This window comes from Tupaia chinensis, unplaced genomic scaffold, assembly GCF_000334495.1.
Source record: "Tupaia chinensis unplaced genomic scaffold, TupChi_1.0 Scaffold000182_1, whole genome shotgun sequence".
Classification (NCBI taxonomy): Eukaryota; Metazoa; Chordata; class Mammalia; order Scandentia; family Tupaiidae; genus Tupaia; species Tupaia belangeri.
The window spans coordinates 185,785-196,246 of NW_006159657.1; positions in this window are offsets into that span (position 1 = coordinate 185,785).

A 10,462-nucleotide genomic window follows, 5' to 3' on the forward strand; every position below is an offset into this window, starting at 1 on the left:
AAAGAGAGAGAGAGAGATGGGAACCCCAAAAGGGTCTTCATGCTGTGATCCACACCCAGCCTCACGGGCACACACATGCTCAGGGAGGCCCTAGGACACAAACCCAGGACCATGTTCTACCTGAGTCCAGCTGAGAGACAGAGGGGGCCCGGGAGAAAACACTCCTGGGGGGGTGGGGGGTGGTCATGCCGTTGCTTCTCTAACTTTCCTCCTTTTGAGATTTTGGACACTCATGCACATGTGCCTGGTATATTTTTAAAGCCACTGGATTGGGACTTGAACTGTGCCGTCAGCCATGTGGAATCCCACACAGGCCGCCCAACTTGTCTCTATTTGTTTTGTTTGTTTAGGTTTGTGCCATAGGACACGTGCACTGGCTGGAGAGAGAAGAGAGAGACAGAGAGAGGGAGAAAGTGAGAAATGACCCTCTGGGAGCAATAGCCATCCTGCAATCCTTTCTCCGTTCTCTTTTCAAGATTCTGGGCACTCGCATGCACACACCTGGCGTGATTTTTCAAGCCGCGGGATCTGGGACTTGAGCCATGGTCGGCCTTGTGGGAATCCAGAGCTTTAACCACTGCAGCACCTGCTGGGACACCTCTGACAACTTTTTTTTTTTTAATTTTAAGTTTTATTTATTTCTTCCGAGAGAGAGAGAGAGAGAGAGAGAGAGACTCCCGACGTGCTCCTCACACCACAATCCACCCCCAGCCAGCCCAGATCATGGGCATGTGTCTGTGTCTGTCATGGACAGGGGGAGGCAGGACCTTCCCGTGTGGGTCTGACCGCATTGCCACTGTGCCACCTTCCAGCCCCTCTGTGTCACTTGACAGTTTGTAGTGATTTGGCCTGGTTTGCTCGTTTATCATCCACCTGCCCCATTAGAGCATATGCTCCCTGAGGGCAGGGCCCGTCTGCCTTTTCTACCTTGCATGCCCAGCTTCCACCTCAGGGCCTGGCTCGGAGGAGAAGCTTAATAAATGCTAAGTGCACCTGGAGTGCGGTTGAATAATTAAATAAATGAACCCAACACACAAAGCATACTGAGGTCATGTTTCCATGGGCCTGACATATACAAATTATACTGTTTTCCAAATATTAATTAATGATGCCTTTGGAATTTCCCTGAGGGGCTGATGGAGGGTGCTCGCATATGTGTGATCCAAGACACAAATAGAGCGAAATGATTTATTCTGGGTCACTGCTGACTCAGTGTCTGGGAATAGAAACACACTCTGAAACCTTTGCTCTAATTAGTCAAGGTAATTGTTCGGCACAGTAATTAGGCACGAATGACCTCAGCCAGGCTGTTTTGTAACCTCTGGAATTTAAGACCTGCACAAATTTTGCTTTAATGACAGGATTTGCTGTGGCTTGCTACCCTCAAACCCCTTTTGCTTTTTCTGAGCAAACATTTGTCTCAAAATACAATCTTTTCAGTAATGGATGCTTTGGGAACCAGCAGTTAGCGTAATGGCTATGTCGCTGGACTCCCACGTAGTTGACCGCGGTTCGCGTCCCAGACCCGGTGGTTTAAAACTCACGCCGGACGCGTGTGCGTGCGTGCCCAAGATCCTGAGAGGAGAATGGAGGAGAAGGGATTGCGGCGTGACCATCCCCCCTGGGGGGTGATTTCTCGCTTTCTGTCTCTATGTCTCTCTCTGCCTGGCGAGCGTACGCACCCTATAGCGAAAACCTCTCCAAAAAAAAAAAAGTAATAATAATAATGAATGCTTTGATCCACTCGCTGTCACAGTCCAGAGTCATCCTTCAAATGCTCTCTCCCTAATATAGTTTTTGTGGATTCTCCCTCTCTCTCTTTGGTTCTAGTTATTTGCAGAGGTAAATTCTGGTCTCTCATTAGAAATTCCTGCCCTGGTTTATTTATTTTTGAAGTTTATTTCTTCAGGGCCGGCAGGTGGCATGGCAGTTACGGGTGCTGGGCTCCCACATGGCCAACTGCAGTTCGAGTCCTGGACCTGGCAGCTTGCTTCCTCACTTTCTATTTCTCTCTCTCTCTCTCACTCTTGCTCTTGTTCTCACTCTGTCCCTCTCTGGTCAAATCAAAATAAATAAATAAATAAATAAATAAAGTTAAATAAAATAATCCTTAAAAATAAAAGTTTATTTCTTCAATGAGTGAGTGAGAGAATCAGAAAGACATGCCCTCTCAACAAGGGTCTCGATGCCACAATCCACCGCAGCCTCGTCAGCCCCAGATCACGGCATACACGTGCCTGGCGCCCCAGGGAGGTCTCTGGACACAAACCCTGATCCTTCCCACAAGGGTCATCCTGACGGAGCCTTCCCTTACCACCGTGCCACTGTCTGGCCCCAGTTATGACGGTATCAATATTTTCTGTGTTCCCTACTGTGAGCTGGGCTCCATGTGCTACACTGGGGGAAGCAAGGAACGAAAACCAGTTCCTGCCCTGAAAAACTTCTCTGTGTCGCTGGCAGTGTGAAGAGGATTTGCAGCACTTCGGTTACTTCTCTTTTTTTCATTAAAAAAAAAATTGCTACAGGGTGTGAGTGCTCACCAATAGAGTGGGAGAGACAGAGGGAAAGTAGTGAAGCACCACAGGGAGATGGCCGCTCCCCAACCCCTCCTCCTCCAGCATGCACACACACGCACCCAGCATTTCTGCCAAGCTGCTGGGTCTGGGACTCGAATCAGACAACCATGTGGGACCCAGCGCCTTAACCACCATGCCACCTGGTGGCTTCTTTTTTCTTCTTTAAAGCCTATGACCTTATTTATATATTTAACTTTGTTATAGGGCATGCACACGCACCAGAAGAGGTGGGATGGGGGAATGAGAAAGCACCCCCGGGAGGATGGCCACACCACAAACTCTGCTTCGGTCTCCTCTCAGAATTTTGGACTCGAGGGCAAAAGCACCTGGAGTGTCTGTCTTCCTTCTTTTGTCTCTTCCTCTCTCTTTCTTTTCTCCCTCTCTCTCTCTCTTTCTCTCTCTTTTGCCATAAGGTGGATGCACTTACCAGAGAGAGAAACAGTGAGAAGGAAAGTGAGAAATTACCCCCCGGGGGTGTGGCCACACTGCAAACTCCTCCCCTCCATTCTCCTCCTGGGATTTTGGGCACACATGCACATGTGCCTGGTGTGCCTTTCAAGTCAGCGGGTCTGGGTCTCAAACCACGATTGACCATTGAGAGTCCAGCGCCTTAACCACTATGCCGCCCGCGGGCCCGCCTGGAGTTTTTCAAGCTAGCTGGTTGGGACTGGAATTGAGCAGTCAGCCCTATGAGTCCAGGAATGTTAACCACCATGCCACCTGCTGGCCCCTTTCATTGTTCCTCTGTCTTACTCTTAGCCACCCTGAAGTCTTACTTGGTGTGAGGCTTGGCAGGGTCATTAACTGCTCAAGCAGACCTGTGAGTAAAGCACTGTCCTAGCACTGTGGTCATCACCCCATTTTACAGATGAGAAAATGAGGCACAGGTGAGCTGCCTGAGAGCACAGAGCTGGTAGGGAGGTGAGGCGGTAGGGACCGGTATCAGGGCCTGCACTCTTCTCTGCAGCAGACTTACTATGCTAGCCATCTTGGTTGTCCAGAAAGCCCCCAAATTCACTGAAATTGCACATCCTCTTTACGGTCGCCAACAAACATTTGCTGGGGGCTGCTGCCTGCCTGCAAGTCTCCTCTGAGATGCAGAGTGAATGAGAGAAAATCCCTGCCTTAGTGTCAGACGGTCAGTTCAGGGGAGACCCTGGGCTCAAATCCTGGCTAGGTCAGTAATTACGATTGCAGATTTAGCTAATACAAACACAAGTGGGAACCAGCAGTTAGCGTAATGGCTATGTCGCTGGATTCCCACGTAGTCGACTGCGGTTCGTGTCCCGGACCCGGTGGCTTAAAACTCACGCCGGGTGCGTGTGTGTGCGTGCCCAAGATCCCGAGAGGAGAATGGAGGAGAAGGGATTGCAGCGTGACCATCCCCCCTGGGGGGTGATTTCTCGCTTTCTGTCTCTATGTCTCTCTCTGTCTGTCTGGCGAGCGCACGTGCCCTACAGTGAAAATCTCTCAAAAAAAAACAAAAACAAAAACAAACACAAGTCACCCAGTAAAATGTGAATCTCAGGGTCAGCAGAGGTGGTTAAGATGCAGGATCCCATATGGGCGACTCTGGTCTGAGTCCCAGACCCAGTGGCTTGGAAAACACACTGGGTGCATGTGCGTGCATGCCCAAGTGTGGTGTGGCCATCCCTCCTGGGAGGTGATTTCTTACTCTGTGTGTGTATATCTCTTCCTCTCTGGTGAGTGCATGTGCCCTATGGTAAAAATCTGAAAAAGAGACTTTCAGATAAACTGGAAACAATTGTTCAGTTTAGCTGCACTCCACACCATGTCTTATTGTATTTTACCTGCCAACTTGCAGGTGGTGGCTATGTAATGTGGGGCACGTCTCTCAACCGCTCTGAGCTCAGAGGCTCTGTATTCAAATATTCAAGTGAGGATGAGTCCCCACTTCAGGGCTGTTTCGAGGCAGGCTGTGGTTCAAATGTGTTCTCCAAAGTTCACATGTTGAAAACTTAATCCCCAATGCAACAGGGCTGGGAGATGGCGCCTAACGAGAGGCGGCCAGCAGAGCCTGTGAAGACGCTGCCGTCACGATTGTGATGAGGGGCTGGCTTGTTATCATGGCAGCGGGTTTGCTGTAAACGTGAGCTCAGCCCTCCTGCTAGCTTGCCCTTGCGCCCTCTGGCCCTTCCACTTCCCTCCATAGGTTGACATGGGTGCCGGTACTTTGCTATCAGACTTTGCCGCCTCCAGAACTGTGAGAAATACATTCCTTCTCTTTATCTGTGGTAATATACTACAGCAACCCAAACGGGCTAAGACAGGGAGTGAACAAGAATGTTTATAGAGCACTGGGTATGTGCCTTCTGACGGTCCCTTTTGAAGAGGCAGCCCATCCAAACAGTTCTCCCTGCAGTAGCTGGGACTTTAAAACCAGCTCAGGCCACCGCCTATTGAAAACCCTTCAAAATCCTCATGACATCTAAACTAAAGCCAAAAGGGGGACAGGGGAAGCACCTGAAGTGAGGGAAGAGCAAAGATGGAGGTGGATTTACGACATGAGATGTTGACCATTTGTGGAGGCGTCCACTGTGAAGGCCCTGTGTTCCAGAGGCCTGAGTCCAAGTCCTGGTCCAACTCAAACGGCCTGTTCACTTGTAACCCCAGCAGCTCAGGAAGCTGAGGCAGGAGGATCACAACACTGCAACACCCTATTTTAAGGAAGGACGGAAGGAAGAAAACGAAAAACTGAAATAATCTAGCATTATTTTATAGGCGTGTCTTTATTCCACCCTTCCCAGCCCAGCCACTCCTTTCCTTGCCATCGCAGCAGCCTGGTCAGGCCCACCACCCCTCTCCTGCACAACAGCAACCTTCTCACTGGCCTCCCAGATCACACGCTGAAGAACAACATTTTTATTATGGAAAGCTTCAAAAAACACGCAAAAATAGGGCCAACCAGGGGGTTGAGGAGGCTGGATCCTACAAGGCCAACTGTGTGGTTTAAATCCTAGACCCAGTGGCTTGAAAAACATGACAGGTAGATGGCGTAACTGTTACTTTGCTAGACTCCCACATGATCGACAGTGGTTTGAGTCTCAGATCCAGAGGCTTGAAACTCACGCTGGTGCTTGTTGAGTGCGTGCCCAAAATCCCAAGAGGAGAATGGTGGAGGAGAGATCGTGGCATGGCCATTCCTCCAGGGGATGCTTTCTCACATTCCCTCTTTCTCTCCCTCTCTGTCTCTTTCTAGCAAGCACATACACCCTACAGAAAATTTAAAAAAAAAAAAAAAAAGGGGACATGGTGGTTAAGGCACTGGACTCCCACATGGCCAACCGAGTTCGAGTCCCAGACCTGGTGGCTTGCTTTGTCACTTTCTCTTTCTTTTGCTATTTGTCTCTGGTCAAATTAAAACAATAAATAAATAAATAAATAAATAAATAAAACAAGTCTTTGAAATAATTAAAAATAAATTTTAAAATAATTCTTTTAAATTCTTTCTTTCTTTCTTTCTTTCTTTATTTATAAATAGGACAAGAACAAAATATACAAAAGTAGAAAGACGAACATAACGACCCCAGGGTCAACAATCGTCAGCTCATCAGCTCGTGGTCGTCCAGTTGCACCCACTTCCCAAACCCTTGGAATTTTTAATTCCTCTTCCAAGGGTCTTTGTCTTTTATCTTGAACAATTTCTGTCTCAGGGACAGGATAATCTGACTTTCATCAGTTCCCTTGCAGTAGATCTATTATTTTTTGTAGCATAAACTCTATTCCAGATTCCTTCAGGGACTTACTTTGAATCCAGAATGTTGATACTCAAAACCATGTTTAGAGAACTAAAAAAGAAAGAAAAAAAGCCTCTCTTTTGCAAATCTTGCAAATCAAAAGCCTTGGCTTTCAAAATTATTATCTCTGCCATGAATTTCAAAGGCTTGCTTAGGAACTCTAAAAGCCAAGAATTTGGCTCTCTCTCTTTTTGAACTGGTTTCCGCCAAGCCTCTCCAAGGGTTTTATCCAGAATGATTCAGCCTTAGCTGTGGTACATGGTTTTATGGGAAGAAGGGGTCACAGGGTTTTCAGAAAAAAGAACAAACAGCATTGCTACATGCGGAAAAATGTTGCCATTGCTATATGGGTTGCTGGTAAAATGACAATTTTAGTGAACTTAAACTATGTCTTGGGGGCCAGCGGGTGGCATTGTGGTTAAGGTGACTGGATCCCACATAGTCGACTGAACAGTTTGAGCCCTGGAAACAATGGCTTAAAAAAGCATGCTGGGCGTGCACATGTGTGTGCACCCAAAATCCCAAGAGGAGAATGAAAGAGAAGGGATTGCAGAGTAGTAGCCATCTCCCCGGAGGGTGGTTTCTCATTTTCCCTTTCTCTCTGTCTCTCACTGGCAAGGACACACACTCTGTAGCAAAACTAAAAAAAAAAACAAAACAAAACTATTTTTGGAATGTCACAGGTTGTCTCACAAGCATGTTTGTCCCTGTGGGGTTTTTTTTTTTTGTCATCACTCCCCTGTTTTTTTTTTTTTTTTTTTTTTTTGTCATCACTCCCCAGGGGGAATGGCTACGCAACAAACCCTTCTCTTCCAGTCTCCTTTGGGCATGCACACACACAACCTGTGTGAATTTCAAGCTGCCAGGTCCAGGACTCAAACTGCACAATCGGCTGTGTAGGATTCTGCACCTTAACCTTCTGTTAAACTATTGTACAATTTCTCCCAATATAAATTTCACGAGCAGCTAACTCCCACGTTTGGGGAGTTAGCTACATTTTCTATGTAGCATGTCAATATTCTAGGTCTTTCTGCCAGGGCAGCTTCTCAGACCGCTGCACTGTTGCACACTTGCAAACCAGTGTCCTAGATGTCACCTGGAGTCCCCTGTCATCCAGAAGTCTGACACTGTGCCTAGCCTTGCATCATCTGATCCCCTTAGTCATGACACTGGCATTAACTCGAGGTTAGTCACCTATTAGAACAAACTCAGATATTTCTTTTCAGTTAAATTTGCTGACACATCCCAATATTTGTCAAAACCAAAAGTCTTCCAGAATCAGGACTCCCCAAGACAGTATAACTTGGGTTTAAAGATGATACAAAGTGAAGGGAAGGAGGATAGTTAGTGGTTAAAACCACTTACTGAGAATAGAATCGCTGTGTTTATTCTCGGCTCAGCCAACAGCTTCCGTGGTGACTGACTTGCCAGAGCAGGGCTCCGTTTCCTCACGGGCAGTTTTCCTAGTGATAAAATCAGAATAGCCCATGTCCTGGCGGCCAGAGGCAAGAACACTTGCAGTTTTTCTTTTCTTTTTTTTATTTTTAAATGGTTTGAATGATCACGAGTGGGTGTGCCCTGATTGTTTTTTCATTATCTTTTTAAAAAACCTTTATTTATTACTTATTTTTAAAATTTGATCAGAGAGGGACAGAGTGAGAGAGTGCAAGTCGCCAGGTCTGGGACTCAAACCATAGTCGGCCACATGGGAGTCCAGGGCCCTTAACCACCGCGCCATCTGCCGGCCCCCATTGCAAGGACAATACAGAGTTCACATATACCCTACACCTGGTTTCCTCCATGGTTTTCCTGTATTATAAACATCTTGCATGATTACTGTGTATTTGTCACAATGAATGAACCCATATTGATATATTATTATTCTCTAATGTCCATACCTTATTCAGGTTTCCTTAGTTTTTTGTTTTAAGTTTGTTTATTTATACCATGAATGGGCCAGTCAGTGGTGTGGGGGTTAAGGCTTTGGGTCCCACCTGGCCAACTATGTAGTCTGAGTCCCAGACCCAGTGGCTTGGAAAATACACCGGACGTATGTACGTGCATGCCCAGAATTCTGAGAGGAGAGTGGAGGAGAAGAGATTGCATGAGGTCATCCCCCCTCAGGAGTGATTTCTCACTTTCCCTCTCTCTCTCTGGCATCCATATATAACCTATAGCAAATTTAAAAATTAAAAAAAGTATTTATCCATGAATGAGAGAGACAGACAGACACAGCAACCCCAACAGGTCTTGATGCCATGATCCACCCCCAGCTCCAGCCAGGCCAGATCCGGGGCTCATTGAGACCCTGGCGCACTCAGGGAAGTCTCCAGACTTTTGAGCTGGAGACCTTCCCATGCGTGGCAGCCTCCTGGGGCCGTGCTCTCCTGCTGAGCCACTGATGTCCCCCCCACCCCCCGGGTTTCCTTTGCTCTTACCTTTCTCTGTTCCAGCCTCCCATCCAGGATACCACACTGCATGTAGATGTCTTATCTCCTGAGTCTTCTCTGGGCTGTGACAGTTTTTCAGACATTGTCTTGTCTGATGGGGATGTAATTTACAGCCTGTACTACTCTCCCACAATTGACAGCTTTTAGTTTTTACAAAGCTGTGCAGCCATTATTAGTATCTCATTCCAGGCACTTTCATCCCCTCCCTAAGAAACCACACACCCATTAGCAGTCACGTCGGCTCCCCAGGCTCCCCAGGCCAGGTACTCACGAATCCTGTGTGTGGTCTGCCTGTTCTATATGCTTTGCGTCAATGACTGTACGATCTGTGGCCTTTGCGTCCGGCTTCTTTCACATGTTTTTGAGGTTCTTACCAGTGGTAGTGTGTTTGGTATTTTATTCCTTTTTTGTGGCTTATAATATCCCATTGTGGGACCAGCAGTTGGCATAATGGCTATGTTGCTGGACTTCCATGTAGCCGACTGCAGTTCAAGTCCTGGTCATGGTGGCTTAAACTCATACCGAGTGCTTGTGCGTGCATGCCCAAGATCCTGAGAGGAGAATGAAGAATGGATTGCGGCATGGCCATCCCCCCTAGGGGGTGATTTCTTGCTTTCTGTCTCTCTGTCTCTCTCTGTCTTTCTGGTGAGCGCACACGCCCTATAGCAAAAACCTCTCAAAGAAAAAATCTCACATCGTATGGGAAGACCACACTGATTGATGCATTCATCTGTGGGGACACGTTTAAGAGAGAGAGTCTGAGGTGTGGGGACATGCGCTGAGCAAACACCCCATGCTCTTTTGGGGTTTGGCAGATCTTTGTAACTTGTCTTTCCTTAACCTTGGTGGCTGACAGAGCAAGGGTGGAAATTACTAAGGGCACATCTGATGGACTTCAAGAAACATCTTGACCCCAATTAGTAAAGTCCAATCCCTGCTCTGCATCTAAAAGGTTCTTTAGCCTACTCTGGGTGTGGTGGTGCTCTCCTTCTGGAGAAGTTCTTTAGCTCCTTCCCCACACCTAACAGCTAGTTCTCTGCATTAGAAAGGAAGATGAGATTTACTCTAGATGAGATTACCACCAAGGGATACACCTTGCCCAGGGTATGACTAATCCCTTATAGATTTGTTAACTGCTTCTCATTGTCTGTAACCTGGCAACTAATCCATGAAGTGTCATAAAACATACATGTGTAATGTCCCCTTGTACTATAAATAAAGACGTCCAGTTCATCTGGGCGGCACAGGTTGCTTGGGCTACCTAGGCTCAGGCTGCCTGTGTCCATTTCCACTCTATCCTTTTGTCTCATCTTTTCTGCTTCTTCCATAATAGCGCTAAGCCTGGGGGCGGACGCCGACATTCATCAAAGTGGTCATCTCCATTTTTTGGTTATTATGTCTTTCTTTAATGGTTTTGAGAAGTACTAGTCAGAGACCAGCAGACAGATTAATGGTTAGGTCGCTGGACTCCCATGTAGCCGATTGCAGTACGAGTCCCAGACCGGGCAGCTTAAAACTCACACTGGGCATGTGTCCAAAATCCCAAGAGGAGACTGGAGGAGAAGGGATTGCAGTGTGACCATGACCCTTGGGGGTGATTTCTTTCTTTTTGTCTCTCTTGTGAGCACATGCACCCTATACCAAAAACCTCTCAAAAAAAAAAAAAAAAAAAACTGGA